The sequence below is a fragment of the Rhyacophila brunnea genome, unplaced genomic scaffold (assembly GCF_057557595.1).
Source record: "Rhyacophila brunnea isolate RB1 unplaced genomic scaffold, BYU_Rbru_1.0 scaffold_5, whole genome shotgun sequence".
NCBI lineage: Eukaryota > Metazoa > Arthropoda > Insecta > Trichoptera > Rhyacophilidae > Rhyacophila > Rhyacophila brunnea.
The window spans coordinates 17,530,132-17,548,040 of NW_028233170.1; positions in this window are offsets into that span (position 1 = coordinate 17,530,132).

The window sequence follows — 17,909 nt, forward strand, 5'->3', positions numbered from 1 at the left end:
TTATGTAAACTTTTCGCTAGATGATACTGCTTACTTCTCCAGGAAGTCTGGTATCCAGTATTAGGAACGTATCCCATATTCGGTACAGTTCCCCTATATCTCTTGGTTTTAACATAGATATTTTTGACTAATTCAAAGTCTTAATATTATTTATATTTATTTAAAAAAAAACATCGATTTTTATAATGGTCATTATTCATTCGAGCGAAAGTCTAATCAAACATACATTGAAAAATCAACATATATATCAACCACAGGATGGGACCAGCGGTCCACTACTTTGCAAACGGAAGCTGTACCAATAAAACCACCTTAGATTCACACGAAGTACTGAATACCTACATACTACAAATCTATTTAATTTAAACAATTTTTCTGCTGTGATTGTCGCCAGCAAGTGTCTACCTACTACGTTTTAATCTCTGACCGGTATGTAGAAGTCTTCATAATCCGATAGTAAAGCTGTAGTTATATTAGGTAAGTACATACAAAGAATACAACTATCGAATATCTATTTGCATACTATATACTATGCAAGCTTTTAAAACCCAATAAGAGCTTTATTCTATAGCAGGCATCTTTTCGAGTTTCATTATTTTCACAGCAGTGTGGCCCAAAATCAATTTAAAATTGAACCTTTAATCAGCGATAGATACATCACGTTCAATAAAGATTATCCCAACTTTGTGACGTAATATGTAGGCTCTAAGCTGCAAACTATCCTTCATTACGAAAAACAATATGCCGCCAAACCTTCTAACGTAAGCAATAAACTCGGTTTTGATTAAAATATATTCACAGCCCGCCAGTGGCGTCGGCACAATTTTATTGTGATAAACTCATAACTTAAATACTATAATAATTATTATTATATTGGTTTAATAAAAAATCTGCACAAAATATAAAATTTATATTTATATAGTTTTACAAGAAGTCTAATAATAACAATTCAATAAAATAATAATAGTAATACCTACATTAAAATATGCTATTATAGCACTTGGCTAATCGATCACGTAGGTTTTCACAGCCATATGTAATGCTTCAAATACACTCTATAACGATCGGTCATATATATCGAAAAACCCGTTTCTTATATTGGCGTCCTGTGTCACACAGTGTAAATAGGATGTCATAGCTGTCATACAATAAATATGTATAATATGTCGGAATGGCATAGATTTGATCATAGACACTAAAACGCTCTTAGCATATATGTGCCCGATCGTCATATAGTCTATTTGAACCTTAAGACATATTTATAATGTTAAATATGTGAATGAGTGACATATTTCTACTGCTAGGACGTCTTTGTATTTGGTCTTGTCCGAAATCACATCAGTGTCGGTTAAATAAGCACAGTACCGTATTTAGGACTTTATAAATTGAATTAATGAAATATTTCGTAAGTTTTATTATTTTTTTATTTCATTTTATCAAAGAAAAGATATATTGAATACTGTAGAAGCTAATGTTAACTCACATGTTCATACTTAAAAAAACAGAAACTTGCTGTGGTTACTGTGTAACCAAACTATTAAAGAATAAATATAATGTATAAATTGAAAAGTAGATCATTAAAAGCCTTTTTGATTATAGATGTGTCATTTAAAATATTATCAGAAAACCTTCAAATAAGTGTATGTTGAAAACCTTCAATCTGGGAGTTGACATAATTTGAAAGTAACTGATGGAATGTACACATGAATATACTGAGAAAACTTAGGTCACGTGACAAATTACATTATAATATTATCTCGTCATGTGCTAATACATTTTAATTTTAACTCTGAGACGGAATTAACAATGTTTGAACATTATTAAATTTTCCAATAATTTTCACGCAGTAGGTAGGTACCTACTCATGAGATTTTTTGTTAATTAATACGCGTACCCATATCTACGTAATTGTAAATGTATTATGAATCAGGGAATACTAGTTGTAGCCTATTCACTTTCATAATACGTTTTACAATTATTATTGTATTTTCTACTTACTGACCATTCACAATTTCTACTTCTACGAACGTCTATTTGCTTCTTTACTTATATATGTTAATATATTCTTAACAATGCCAGCGTATTTCCAGCTACATCAGCTTGGTGGATGGTAGAAAGTCCTACAGGCCGCAGGTCTCAATAACTCAGTGACCCATAAGTACTCAGTGGCTTGGATTTATTCGCACTCACAAAAAGGAGATCGATTAATTGCATACTATAGGTACACCTGATTCCCTAGCGTTACAACCCTATGTGGGTCTTGGCTACCTCCAGTATCTTCTTTCTTCCAGTTTAGGATGACTAAGGTCTATCCATTCTATCTTATATGAGGTCGACCAGGTCTACGTACTTCCCAAATGTTAGTTTATTTGTCATGCGTTACTCGTCCATCTTCTGTATAATATGACCCAATTTGATAAACTGTACCATATGCAGCCTTCCATACAAAGCGTACAGCTCTTAGTGGCATATTTGTCTCCACCCCGACTGTGTGTTATTGTTAGGTCCGAATATACCACACAGCATGCTCTGCTTAAATGAGCCCAACACGCTTAACCATGACATTTCTAAGCCACACAATATGACAACCGATCATATTAGTGTTTTGTACAGAATACATCATGTCAAGTCGGTCCAATGCCTTGGAAGGCAGTCCCTTGATTAGACCGAAGCAATATTTCTTGCCTAACAATTAATTATTCTTGTATCAATTTCGAATTCTCGGCCACTCTCACTGTTCATGGAGGAGGCATATAGTCCACACATGCTATATGTACATCGGGATGTCAGCAGCTTATATAAATCATTGAATATGATAATACAAGTAATATAATTATGAAATGAAACCTGATGTATAAAGATGTTATATCTAAGTGTATGTCCGAAATACAGCTCTGGTCCACCATGTAACGTTATATGACAAAAGCCTCCCGTAATCCGTTAGGGCGCGAGATATGCATCTAATGCTCAGCGTGCGCCGCCAACGGCGTAACGGGGCGCCTCCTAATCCGTTGTTTTCGTTTAACGGTCGTATAACGGCCGGAAAGATAACGCCGGAATTATGTAACGTGTTTGTGCGAGATCAGAGTGGGCGTTTTGTATTTATATTTCAGCGCCACGTGACTGTTATTATGTTTTATCTTAATAATGCGACGCCATCGCTGGATGCGCGGGGAGGATGCTGCGTCGGAATTATTCCGAAGGGGTTACCAATGCCACAAGAAATCGCGATATTAATTTAATATTTTATAATTACTTTGTAGTTTTTTTTTGTGGTAAAAATTTATTTCTTAACCACTGCTTTACATTGTTAGATTTCATCATTCGTTTATTATCTATAACAAATAATTATATAAGTATATATAAAACTGACTCGACTACTTAAGTCAACTTCTAATTCTTAACTCAAGTGAAGAATCCAATTTTTAAAACTACAACCTCTTTAGGAAAGTAATATGACACCAAAATTCGACACAAATTATTTTTAAGTATCAGAGCAGCATAATTTGCGAGGAGGTGCTCGATTCTAGAATAGACTTGTAAATATAGAACATTCGAAACAGGTGAAACAAATTATCCTGTAAGATCAACGAACCTTACTTCTGTGTAAAAAAAATAATTTACACTGTAATGCTAAGACTATTTGTATTGCATTTTAATTATTAAATTGACTAATTAAATTATCGACTTGTTAACAACAAAATAAATATATCATGAATGAAATAAAATAATATATTTTTTTTAATAAGCTTATATTAATTTTACCGATGATAATTGGTCAATAAAATAAAATTGCATCTTTGACGGACGTATTTTCGATGCTTTTCCAATTATTAATATGTATATTAAACGTTATTGAATACAATCCATCGTTGATTAGGTATTTCAGTAATATACCAATTCTTTCATTTTTTTTTAAATCAATTGTTTCAATCAGATAACTATAATCGAAGAAAAGGTGGTATGAAAATACGTCAACGCCTAATATACATATACATACATATACACAAACATTTGCAATACTCGTTATAAATATCAAAATCTAATAGTGTATATTTATAAGTATCTAAGTAAAAACATTTTTTTCCTAAGCGGAGCATATTAATTACCTATACGTATGGTCGTTAATTATTCAACCAACCCAATGGGTCCATGCACTGCATCAAAAAATATACATTGAAAATTCATCATGCATTTGTGTCAACCGTGAGATCGCAACCACGACTTATATCTGTAGAAATGATTACTCTACCAAATAGGTCACCTCGGATTATAATAAAACAATATTAAATATAACAAGATAATGAGTTAACTTAGTTAACATAACTAGGTACTCACGTAATAAATACTCACTGTCGTATCTACAGTTTTATTTTATTATTATTAAAATAATGACAGTGCAATCTATTTTCTACTTACCTATAAATAAATATTCTATAACGAGCCGACTTGAAAAGTAGTTATTATTAATTTCATGTATTTTTACTGTTTATGAAATTAAAATCACCTGGTCTACTTAGCGGTTAAGCTCCTCTGCGGGCGGATTATACCGCGAGATTAGGAAGTTGAACTTTGGTGAACATTTTCATAATGGTGACATTAGTGGTAAAGAGGAGGTGATCTTCCGACAAACGAATTACCGTCACTGGAGGCGACATCTCAACATCTTGTGAACCATCTTCAACCAGACTGCATACCAGACCAAAGCCGCCTGAGTAGCCATCTTTTAACAATTGAGTCTTAATTTTGTTTGTGCTTTTAATGTGCGTACAATTGGTACTGATTCCACTCAAGGAACGATCTTTATTGGTAATTTTACAAATAATTACGTACTTATGAACGATATAATATTATATAATGTTCGTTAGTATTTATAATATATACATAGGTATCATTATATAAAAATAGAAGGGATATTTAGAGAGAGGTATTGCATTCTTCGTCGAGTCGAATATTTCAATATTGAAATATATTATTTCTACTGAATACTCGATGATAGATTTGAAAAACAAAAGAAAAACGTGTTATTCTCATCTGCATTACGTATTGAATAAATAAAAACATATTTTCTCTTTCGGTTTATGATCAATTTAAATTCAGATTTTTGACGAGCATACATCATAAAAAAATGCGTATTTAACTAACGTGTGGAGTAAGAAAACTGAATCCTGTAACCTTAGTTTCAAATAAGTTATTAATAGTGATATGTATATGATAATAATAACCCACTATTAAGTAATATTACCACACAAATATCTTATTGTTCACTACTAAATATCAAGTCAATTTTCATTCACAAGATTCAGTAATATCATGCAACTAGTCTATAATAATTTATTCTATTTATTTTACTATACCTACATTTTTTTTCAAGCTGTGTTAGTTATCAAGTTTTCATGTAAAATTATTTACATCTTTAAGATAAAATAATAACATTGTTTACATTGTTAGAAACTTCAATAATAATTGGCATTTCAAAATGGAAAAACGAACGGTGTGAATGAATTTGATTGAAGCAACCAATTATTACCCAGTACTTTAATGCCATAAATAAAAAAGCTAATTTATTATATTGGTATTAGCAAAGGTAACATAAAAAACTTTTTACTATAAATGACTGTTTAGGATCCCATTGGATAATTTTTCTAAATCCAAACATATTGAATTAAACTCTACAGGTATTTTTAAGTCGATAACTATTTCGGTTGTACCACCATTATCAAGAGTACACGAATAAATTACTTGATTACGCTTAAGTAGGTATAAGCTATCGACTCAATAAATCTTATAGAGTTTAATAAAATGTATTCTATCATTTTGTAAAATGGAATTCTACCAAGTATTTACTGACTCAATTAATATATTGAATTCAATTGTTTTTGGGATTATCCACAGCTTTAGAGACGTAGGTTATGCCATTGTTCCATAGTTGGCTGGATATGTGTCATCATTGTTATACTAAGATAATAAATGTCCTACCATAATGAAAATACACAATAATTTTCATGTAAAAGATAATGACTTGAAAATCGGCTTTATTGAAGATAAAAATTTCATTTAAAATCAATAGATTGTAAAAAATAATTTTAAATTATTTAAATATATATACTATAAACACTTAGGTACCTATTTTAAAAACAATAAATAAATTTTATCTAGTCACAGGATTCGAGCCCGCAACTGATCAGAGACCGAGCGTTCTTACTTTTGTTCCAAAATTACCAAGGTGATCTGTTGATACCTGAGTTGATGTCTAGATGTTTATGCAGGAAATGGCTTACTAAATTTTAAACAGTATCCTTTATTATACATAGCAGGAAGTGTTTTACTTCAGAAAGTTAGTTACTTGCACCCTGCAGACTATTTATTTTTCCCGAACAACACTTTCAATAATCCTAAATTTCTCCCGCGACGCGTTAAGGCACAAATAAACGAGCATTACGTGAAAAGAGCAGCTGCACTTTGCGGAAATGTGAAGTTATATTCACCGCCTTATCAAAACATATAAAACCAGCTGAAAATGTCCATTTTTACAGTTTCTCATTATACGAATCTATGAATAAATTCACACTATGTAGCGCGCTGCGGTGGAGCGGTCGTTTTATTTTTCAACCCTGCCTGTGCATTACTAACATTCTTGTTTTAAAAAAATATACCTTCTTTGTCCATTTTTGCCCAATACTATCACACTACTTATTATGTTGAACATTAATAAACCACGTCATTATTTACCACGTATTTCCACCAAACCTTAGTACATAATCAAGCCAACTATATAGCCGCCTTACCTACAGTACACTACTTTATACGATATGCCGATGATACTGTGCTGATTGCTGATAGTTTACATCAACTGATAGAAACGGTTAATGAGGTCAGTAATTCTTATGGTTTAAAAATGAACCTCAAGAAAGCAAAACTATTACTAGTATCAAAAATAGCGACACCAGACACCAACACAAATTTAGTCATTAACAGCGAACCAATCGAACGTGTGACCCATTATAAATATTTAGGTACATGGATCAATGAGAAATGGGACCAGTCTCAGGAAATAAAAACTAGAATTGAGATCGCAAGGAGCGCCTTTCTCAATATGAGACGCCTCCTTAGCAATCGAGATCTTAACTTAGGTCTGAGACTGCGTATGGTACGTTGTTATGTTCTCTCAATTCTTTTCTATGGTATGGAAGTATGGACGCTAAACTAAGAGATGTCACGGAGACTTGAAGCTTTCGAGATGTGGCTGTATAGGCGCATCCTCAAAATTCCTTGGACTGATCGGATGACAAATGTTAAAGTTCTCAATCGAATGGGGAAGGACAGAGAAGTTCTACGTAGTATCAAAACCAGGGAACTACAGTAACTCGGCCACATTATGAGAGGACAAAAATACAGCATTCCCCAACTTGTCATTCAAGGAAAGATCAATGGGAAGCGTAGCAGAGGACGGCGCCGCATTTCGTGGCTTAATAACCTTCATGATTGGTACGAGTGCAGCTCCACTCAACTATTCCGGGTAGCAGACGACAAAGATAAGATCGCCTTGATGGTGGCTGACCTCCGCTAGGGGATGGCACAATAAGAAGAAGAAGTGTACTTTATGACATTTACTAGTATCATAGTATCGTTAATCTATTATTTGACAAATATATACTCTGCCGCATCATTACCACAGTTAAGACGGATTTTTCCGGAGGGACACCGGAGAAAATTTGAATAATCTGACGAGTCTCAAATGCAACAATAAAGAATTGTATTCTTTTTATTGAAAATCATGAAATATCAAATAAAGTTGGCACCTACATATATTTCAATTATGATATCACAGACATTTGAAACCGTCGAATGAAATTATACGCTGTAATTCCTTACGCTTTGTTGCGTTGTGAATCTTTGTATTATAATTAATTATACATTTATATATAAGAAATATTTCTAAAGTACCTGTCTCTTTTAAGGATTATGACACTTTTTAGAACTACCCGTTATATATTAATCGCATCCCTGCATTCTACCATATGCATAGTAGAAGCTAGTGCGAGATCCGTAGTATCCTTCATTTAGTAGGACCTTCGAGTACCTAAGTGATATATATATGTACTTTTTCCAAGACGACCTTCAATCTTTCTGCTAATAATGATTCTCTCAATATTATTATTTTCTCTTTTGACTAGAATCAAAGAATCGTAAACACTCTGGAGATGTGTGATCCCTTTATTCACAAATAATGATAATAGCATTATATAGCTGGTTTATGGTTAGCTGGCGTGTCTTTAGAAGTAGTTATGGTACTCGTTAACGTTTACCTCGCTATAATATTTAATAAAGCTGTAACATTCCAGCCGCTCGAGGGTTAATCTAAAACGCAGCGGGGTGTCATATCTCTCTCGGTAACCGCCCCCACCAGCGACGCCCGGCAAAGCGAGGACAACCATATCTACAATTTTCCGCAAAACAGCCACGGAAAGCGCGGGAAAACCCCTTCCTCGGCAGAGCACTCCAGGCCGCTGCAGGGGGCCAGGACCCCCCGAGCCTCCGAAGCCAACAGCGCCGCTCGCATTCCCATCAGATAAGCTCGATAACTTTTGGCGCGCAAAAAGTCCGTCGCCATATTTAAAATGGGCAATCTTTTTTCCACGGTTTTGTTGTCTCGTTTTAAACCTCCGCGAAACTGTTTGAGATTATATTTATTAGACAGGGTCCAGAGGGGCGGCATGGACAGGTCTGTTTCTAGGATTTTATCACCCATGTTTTCTATAGACATATTTTATTATATGAGTAATGGGACCTTCAGTGACAGTAATTTAACTCTGAATCTCTGCAAAATGTTACGATCTAATTATGATTACAATACTGATTCAACGAATAAGAAAAATACCGTCCTCTATGATGATGACATATTTACTTTGCTTTTATCAGTATGTTATATTTAAAATGTATATTAGTTGGTTGCAATGTTGGCTATAAAAAGATAATATTATTAGGCACTGCGCTCACAGAACTTTTTGATGGACGAAAAACTGGACATCGGGCTATATTTTGTAAAAAAAATCATGTGAAAATGTATGTATTTTTTAAAATTAATTTAGGGAACAATCTCTCAATGAGAAAGATTGAGTACTTTTTTTCGTTTTTCCCAACACTTATTATTCATATCTCCACAGATTCCATGACTTTTTTTCAAATTTCGGAGGACTTGTTTCAAAATATATTCATTACCTTTTTTTCCGACCATGTCCGATCCTAATAGGATCATATGGGCCTCCACAGAGTAGAGGGTTGTATTAATAGATTTTGTTTTTTACGAGAAATGGATGTCAGCCACTTGCTCAACCTATTAGGTCCATACCCTGACTCACACACAAATTGAAAAACAATATGTGTACTTGCCAGACCCAGGATTCAAACCCGAGACCCACGGCGTGATAGTCCAGCGCTTAAGCCACGCGGCCACCGTGGGTGCGTACCTTTAGTAATATATATACATATCATTCTCCTACCGTTGTGTTTCTTTTAATTCAAACTATTTTTTATGGGCATTCAATCGCCATAAAACCGACTCTGTGTACAGGAACCTACTCATAGTATGGGGGGGAAATTCTTGTTCTCAGCAAAATCGTAACAGTCAAAATAAAGAAAGTATGCAAACGCCTTTATAATAATATTTACAACCGCAGTTGAACACTCAAGACTTTTCTAAGATATTTTTATCAGAATACCATCTAGCTTGGTACCTACTTACTAATACTAGTAGGTACTCAGTAATATTGTAAGATAATTTAATATTTTTGAAGTAAAATTCCCACTGGCTTAGGCACAAGGGCTTAAGACAGCAGTGAAATTCAAACCAGTAAATGAACAGCTACTAAATAATCAATCAAAGATTGATTCTTGTCTGTTCGAGCTTGACTCGTTTCAATTCACAATGTGTTTTACGAAGAGTAATCGTTATCCATACATTAAAAATTAGCTAGAAAATTATAAAGAGTAAAAAGAGTCAACACCAGATATCCTCATTAATTATTTCCATTTTAAAAATATATAATTTAGAATCAAGTACAGAAGATTATATTGTTTATTTATAGATATGCCTACTAGTCTGAAACTATAATACTTACATACGATAATTTTTCCATCAACCAAATAAATTACAGTAGGTCCATTTCATTATTCCTGCACAATTTGTAGCATGAAAAAAATACATTACACTGTGGCAAAGGAAACCTCTTTCTACGTACCCCTCTGCTGCCCTCTATTTTTTCTTGCATTACAAATCGTTGTCAATCGTATGTCGCTCTCTTAATAATATGGCCGAAGTAGGTAGTCATCTTGAAACCTCGTTACCTATATTGGTGACGTGATCAGTTCAGAAAATACTCAACATATACAACCACATCTGGAAAGCCTCCAGTCTTGTATTTGTTTTTGAAATTAACGTACATGGATCCTGCATAGGTAGGTGTAGAGTTGTAGACCAATATGAATCTAATATAACATCGATTCACCCTTTATCAGTTTCCATGCATACGCATGGCTCAATTGCAGTAGAGATTATTTATAAAATATCGTATAAACATTTAATACAGATACTAGTAAATTAATTAATTAATTAATATATATATATATAATGTGTATCAGTATTTTAATTACTTGTGGCATACACTGCCATCGGATCAAAATATATTTTAGTTATTTATACAATAAATAAAAAATTTAGAATTTAAAAAATATCATGTATGAATTTGAAAACTACTTAGGCTACTTTAGGCTACTCAGCTACCCAGCTCCTCTTATAGATGAAGTGATATTGGAATAGTGAATTTGTGCCACGTTTTTAGTTCGACATCTACTTGACTTAAGAATTGATCGCGAAGGTGAATAATGACATGCGTGCATATTTGATCGTTTCGGAATTAAGGGAAGTAAAAACGTTTTTAACGCGCGACCGTTAGTATGTGGCGCCAACCCCGAAACATTGGAATATTTTTATTGCCCAACAGTGGCGTAGTACTTGAGGTCGAATTAAGGATACAATTTCAAAAAATAAAATAGCAATTTTATAAAAACATACGGTCTGTTATTCTTACACACTAGTCTGGAGGCCAGAGAGGAAGACCTGGAAACATCAGAAGACAATTTTCTTTACTGATTCGGAATCAGTTTTTTGTGGTGATTATAAAACGAATACTTTTAGGAAAATACTACCATCTTGGAAAATAGCGACTAAAAATATGACAATACTTTAATAACTGTCAGCCTTACATAAATTGTATTTTAAGTTGTATACAACAATTAGTAGTAACTTGCATATATACATAATATTATAATACAACGGTTTCATCACAATGTGACAATTTAACCGTTTTATTCTATGTACTATCAGCCTGTCTTAATCCACTACTGAATGAAGGCCTCCTTAATAGCAATAGGGACTCTTCTCGATTCCTTGTCACGTATTTACGACAAACTTTGGGGCACTATAGCGTACAGTTTGAATACCATGGTTTTTAATTATACTAATTAATTAATTTTACTAATTATTAAAAGTTGGTTATGCAGAGAATGGAAATTAAAACTGTACCCACACGAAATATATTTTTAGTACCTACTTACTTGTGTACGACTCTTAGCAAATCATTTTTTTAACCACCAGCATTGACTGGGGTATTTCTTCGCATTTATAAATAGTATAATCGTTTACAGCGCCTGTACATGTGCATGGATTAAGGCTTCCACCAATAGTGTGTATGTTATACTATCGCGATAATAACTGTTTACACGTAAAAGTGCTGACTGTCTCGCCAACCTCATTCTTCAAGAGTAAACGAGACGCGATGTTGTCATTTTATGGTACTATTTAATCTCATAATGAGTCTCTGTGCGGTGTGGTAGGTACCTTTTTTCGGCAGATTCGACACTATCGTTCTACTGCACAGGCGTAGATATCGAACAAATCCCAACTGTCGCGTGAAAATTCAGAAGCTTCCGAACTTTTTTTATTTATACAGGAGAATACATGTTTACACGTGCATTTTCTTGTTATGGCCGCGATAATATGTACTGTCAACAGTAAATATATGTACGTATAAACGGGGTATTAGTTATATTGTACAGTTGTGCAGTGAGAGAATATTTTTTTAATATTGTGTTACAACATATCATTAGCAAAACCGGGGCGCAAAAAAGCGATAAATCGTTATTGGGAAATACATCTTGATGTCTTAATAGTATAAAACAAAGTAAGGTTTAAAAGCTAAGAAACTGTAATTTGAAGGACTTTTAGGCCCGGCCCGCTACTGTTCAAAACCGTGTGTAACAGCCCACAGTCGGAATTGCTTTTTCCCATACTTTTATAGGCGCCTATATCCGTTTCGGCAAAAATAACATCGTTTTATATTCAAACGATGTTAGCGCCATCAAAATTGCATTAAATGGAGGCACTAAAATATAGTTAGAGACACCTAGCGGCAAAACTCCGCGTTGGGGGCGAGAGGGAAGAGGGCCTCGGAATAGGTTTTATTGCCCGTGCATGTAAAATATCTAATTCTGTTATGGCAGAGCTTATCCCGCGGTACGCGTAACGGATGCCGTCGTAAAACGCCATTTGAAATTTCAATTAAATGCTTTGTCTGCAGCGAAAATTGTGCGGAATTCAAAATGGTCGTTAAAAGTTATGTTTATTAAACGAAACGAATATGGGTCGTTATTATAAACATCGCGCGCATTTAATCCGTGGGTAATTGTACCTGTTAAAATCAGCGTATTTTACAGCCAAAGGGTTAAATAAGATATATTCGTTTTGTGTATTTTCAAAATCTGTTTTGCATTTGATGATTGTTTTTAATGATATATTTTGTACGCAGATAAGAAGCAATCACCGTTGCCAGATTTATCATTAGGCATGCAAAATATGTATCTGGCATATTACGTTAGATATAGCGTTTTTCGATGCCGCAAACAGCTGAAATTGTCTCAAAAAATCTGGCGTTTTATACCTTATTTATACTAATATAACATTATAATCATTTTTAGTTTTATGACTCATTTTTGACTCTTAGATTTTTAAATAGTGTCCTTAATTATAGCTATTTTTTCATATAATAACTAGTACCCACATTTTTAATTTTAAGAAATTCTAGTGATCTTTTCTGCCAACTAAGTAATTAGTCACCGTGGAAACCAAGTTGCAATAGTCAATCGGCCTAACTGAAAGGTCGAGAGACTTGAGGAGTGTTTTTCCTGTCAAACGGCAATTCCAGAGAATGCAATAAATTGGAATCATGCAATTTTTCATATATGTATATTACAGAACTTGTTGAAAGCATTGTAGAAACGCCGAAATGACTTTGAAAATGGAATGCTACCTGGCAGCCCCCACGAGTGCTGCATCTAGAAACTAGATAATTATTATAGGCGAAGACCTTTATATGTCAGTTTTCTTAGAAAAAAAATGTAATTAAAGACTCTTGATTTTTATTTTATCAAATAAATAATTAATTAGATAATTTTTGAATACTTAGGATTTATGAATGTTTTAAACTTATCCTGAATTCAATTCGACAAAACCTACCTTAAATCATCGATGCCATCCCGGAAATAAAAACAGTTGTTCAGTTTCGGCAAGTCTTTTCCTTCCATAAACATCAAACCTGTACAATGTATGTTTGTGTTCAAAAAAATAAAAGCTTTTTCATGTATTTTAGCGCTAAAAAGTGATGGTTTACGTGTCACGTAAAGATTGATACTTTAATTTCAAACATAAACCAAATTAACAGCCGTCCGGGTCAATGCTTTAAAACACTCTAGAGGCGATTCTTTCATTTTTATTCTCTAAGTGAATGCGTTCACATGTCATTATTCTTTGTTATCTTTGCGTAAAATTTATTTTATGTCGTGAGAAAGACATGCATTGTTTTGCATCGCAGGCTGCAACAATGGTTAGATCTTATTGGTTGGCGCACACCTCTTCCGCAAGGAAACATCCAATCACGTCGCGAAAGACTTCACGTGAAAACTAATTGAACGTAATGGAATTTTTAAGTAACCGTCGATAAAAATGGACGCTTGTTTTAGTTACATGTTACATGACGTTCAGGTCAACCAAACTTGTCGCGTCCATACTATGTCAATGTTTTATTGTGACATTTTATTAAACTTTCCTGCATTGTCATTCTTTATATTCTAAACATCAATGAACCACAATTACATTAAAATTTGTAGTTAAAGCCAATAGGTATATTGTATGTCCAAGAAGAACATTTTCGGGAAAACATAATTTTCAGCATTTAAGTATTAGAATTTTCAAATTTCTGTTATGAAATGTATAATACTTATATACAATATCCGTAGTTAAGAGCGTACTTAAGTGAAACGGCAAATAATTTTCAACTGTATGTGGAACGAAATTTCGGCCGCGTTGCCATTCGGAGAGCGCTAGTCGACCTGTTTGCACGTCAATTTGTTTTATGATGGCGTCGGGGGTATATATTCGTAAATCGTGTAAAGATGGCTAAAAAACGTTCTGCATGTAGGTACTTAGAAAAGAAAACATGTCAATGAATATACTATTATTATTACGAATATAATAATAAACATAACATAAAAATGACGCATGTTGATTTTTTATGACAAATTATATTTCGTTCGGCTCGCGTCATTTGCACAATCCGCGCATCGCCTAGTCACGATCTTTTTAGACCATGCCTCAGCTGAGGATAACCTTAACTGACTCTATACTCTCTGTAAAGTTGTATGGACATACGACACACTGGCTGCGCGATACAGAAATATAGTTTTTACTGTATTGAAATCGATAACATAATTAACCAAGAATTTTATTTTACTGAAAGAAAGTTTTAACGTGATTAAAAACATAGAGCACTAAATTGGCACCAAATTTAACCAGTTGATAAAAATTCAAAACCTTGTCTACAGAGTGAAAACCATTGTGGCAGTTTAGTAGGAGGGAGGGGAGAAAATTATTATTACATTTGGTGAAAGTAAGGAACTGTAGCACATAGTCGACCCCTGTATAACGTCTTATCTTGTCTCTACCTTGAATGTGATAATAATATATAATAATAATATATATACATATATATATTAGTATTACTTTTAAGTGATTATCGCGATGTACCCTCCCATAAAAAAGAAATTCGTCGTCAAACTGGGGTGCGCCGATAAAATGTCGAAACGTGTGAAACGATGTATTATTGCGATTAATAGTGATTAATTGACCAAAGCAGAAATAGTTTGGTTTTTGTTCAAAATCCGCGCCATTTTAACGCCACACCGCCTTACGACGAAATCTAAGAATATAGACGCTTCCATAACCAGCCTACCTGAGAAGATCAGCTATCTTTCGCTTTTATTGACATGAACAACATTATAATATTCAAGATTTAACTTCCCCTTATTCCTTGTTTTTTTTTTCGTTAGAGCATATTGTATTCTCAAGCCCCGTTAATAAATTAAAAATCAATTTCATAACCTGTATAATTAACATATATGTATGCGTTGATGTAAATTAGTATTAAAATAAATGACTTTGGTCGGACCCGTCTATAAATGACGCACCTATTACCAATTACCGATCCCTCGAATCAAAATCACAACGAGTTTCCGCGTAAAGCCTAGTGCAATACTATCTCCCAGCATGGTATAAGTTTGGGAAATATTTATATAGAACTATTAAAAACTATCTACCAAGAAAACGATAAACTTGGTCTAATGATTTATGATTTTATAGTTGTTTTGAAGAATATGTAATCCAAGAGAAATCCTATTTTTTTTTTCATAAAATAATAGAAGACCAAATATTCTTAATAACATCTTTTCATCAATCAACTTCAAAGCAGTATCTCTAACCCGTTATCCCAAACATCTCTAATGTGTAGGTAATTCGATAATTCTAACTTCTATCTATAACAATCGTTGTTCAAAATAATATAGCATTATAGATCTTCCCAGCCAATCAGCGTCAAATGTTTACAACTTAAATACAAATAACACATAATTGTATCGAAGCTCAACAGAGAAACATAAACAACAGACGATTCACTGTATCAATTTTAATTCCAATCATTATCCTTCCTTCACTGAACGACGGTAGATTTAGCTACGTAAACCATAATTTCATTCAAATTTTTCGGTAAAATCGGTTACTGTTTTAAACTAGCTATATTTATTTGCCTGTTTGATTAAGTATGATAATAGTCATCAAATATTTTTATCAAACAGGTCCAATTTAATAATTTGCTTGATATGGGTTTAATTGTATTATTTTAATGGTAATTCTCTCTGGTACGGAAAAGCACATATTCACGAAAACAATATTATTAACAACTTGCCTATTATAAAATTATTGTTTTAAAATTATATGATTTCCTAGTTAACAGGTATTATTCTTGATTTGTTAGAATTGTTAGAGAGGTAATCCCATATATTTCTATGATGCATGGTCAATTAAATCTACCCAGTGCCATATACTTACATAATTATCCCGCCTACTATGTATAGCTTCTCCTCCCTTCTACCACAGACCCCGCATTTTTTAGGTACATTATCCATACCCAGACACTCCGAATTTTGAGTCAAGCAATAAACACCTAGCCTCACGATAATAATAATTATTAGGATCTTTAGTGTTCGTTTGTAATGTCCCAGATGTTTTGTCTATTAGACATAGCACTTCAGAATATTGAAGCAAACATTTAATGCACCAGATGATTACCAAGTACCAGGGTCTTCCATTACAAGCGTGTCATAGAATACAAGAGAAGTGGACTTAACCCGTTGAGAAAACTGTTCGACAGCCAAAAATTTCATGTCATGGTCCTCAGTAATGATGAAGATTGAGACGAAGTAATATTCGAGTCATTTAAATAATTTGTATTTTTTTCGTTCCTGGGGAAGGGTCCGAACCTGAAAACCCCTTGTCTTTGCGCTTGATTTACATAAACAATGCAATGAGACGCATAGTAATTAAATTTCAAGTCTCGCTCGATACCTACCTACTAATATTTTTGAAAAATATTTGTTCTATTATGTATGTTTCTAATAATATGTAATAAGTGTTCCTAGTTAAGTATAATATAAATTCATCTTGTTCAATAACAAAAAGCTTTCTTCATAATTTAGTATTAAATAATATTTTTATTGACATTTTAAACACATCATAAATTTTATGGTCATCCTTAAAAGCCATTTACATATTTTTTTGCAAAACGGAACAAGAATTGCTCATGCGCAGTGGGGGAGAGGTCAGAAGTCTTTAAAAGTGACTGCCCTCCGCGGTGTAATTTGCCGGCTAGGTGATATGTGAATGAAGGTAAAAGATAACGCAAATTATAGAGCAATTTAAATGTCCAATAAGGATCGAGCTTGATTCGCGATTTGCTCTGCACGCCGCCGTTTTACATTGTTAGATTTCGCCATTGACTTATCAGTTATCTTATTTAACTACCTTACCATATTTATATTATAACAAACAGTTATTTAGCCACGGTAGCATAACATCGCATAAAGAAAACAAATGTAAAACCAAAATTGGTCACAAAATATGATCAAGTTTCAAGAGAATATGATAATGACGTATGAAAAGTATTCAATTCAGAGATAAAAGAATCAACAAAATATTTAAACAAATTTTAAATAAAGAATGAAATGATTATTAAATAACTGCATGTATTGAAAGTTCTTTTGGAGACATCATGAAATTTCACTATAAGATTCACCCAATTAGTTAATTACATACATGATTATAAAACTTGCATAATATATTTCCAAAACAACCCTTGAATACTTAAATTTATAGAATTGGACAAAGTATAATAATTAAATTCGACATCAATTTGACATTTTATGCATCTTAGATAGGAACCTATCACATACCGTATCAAAGCATA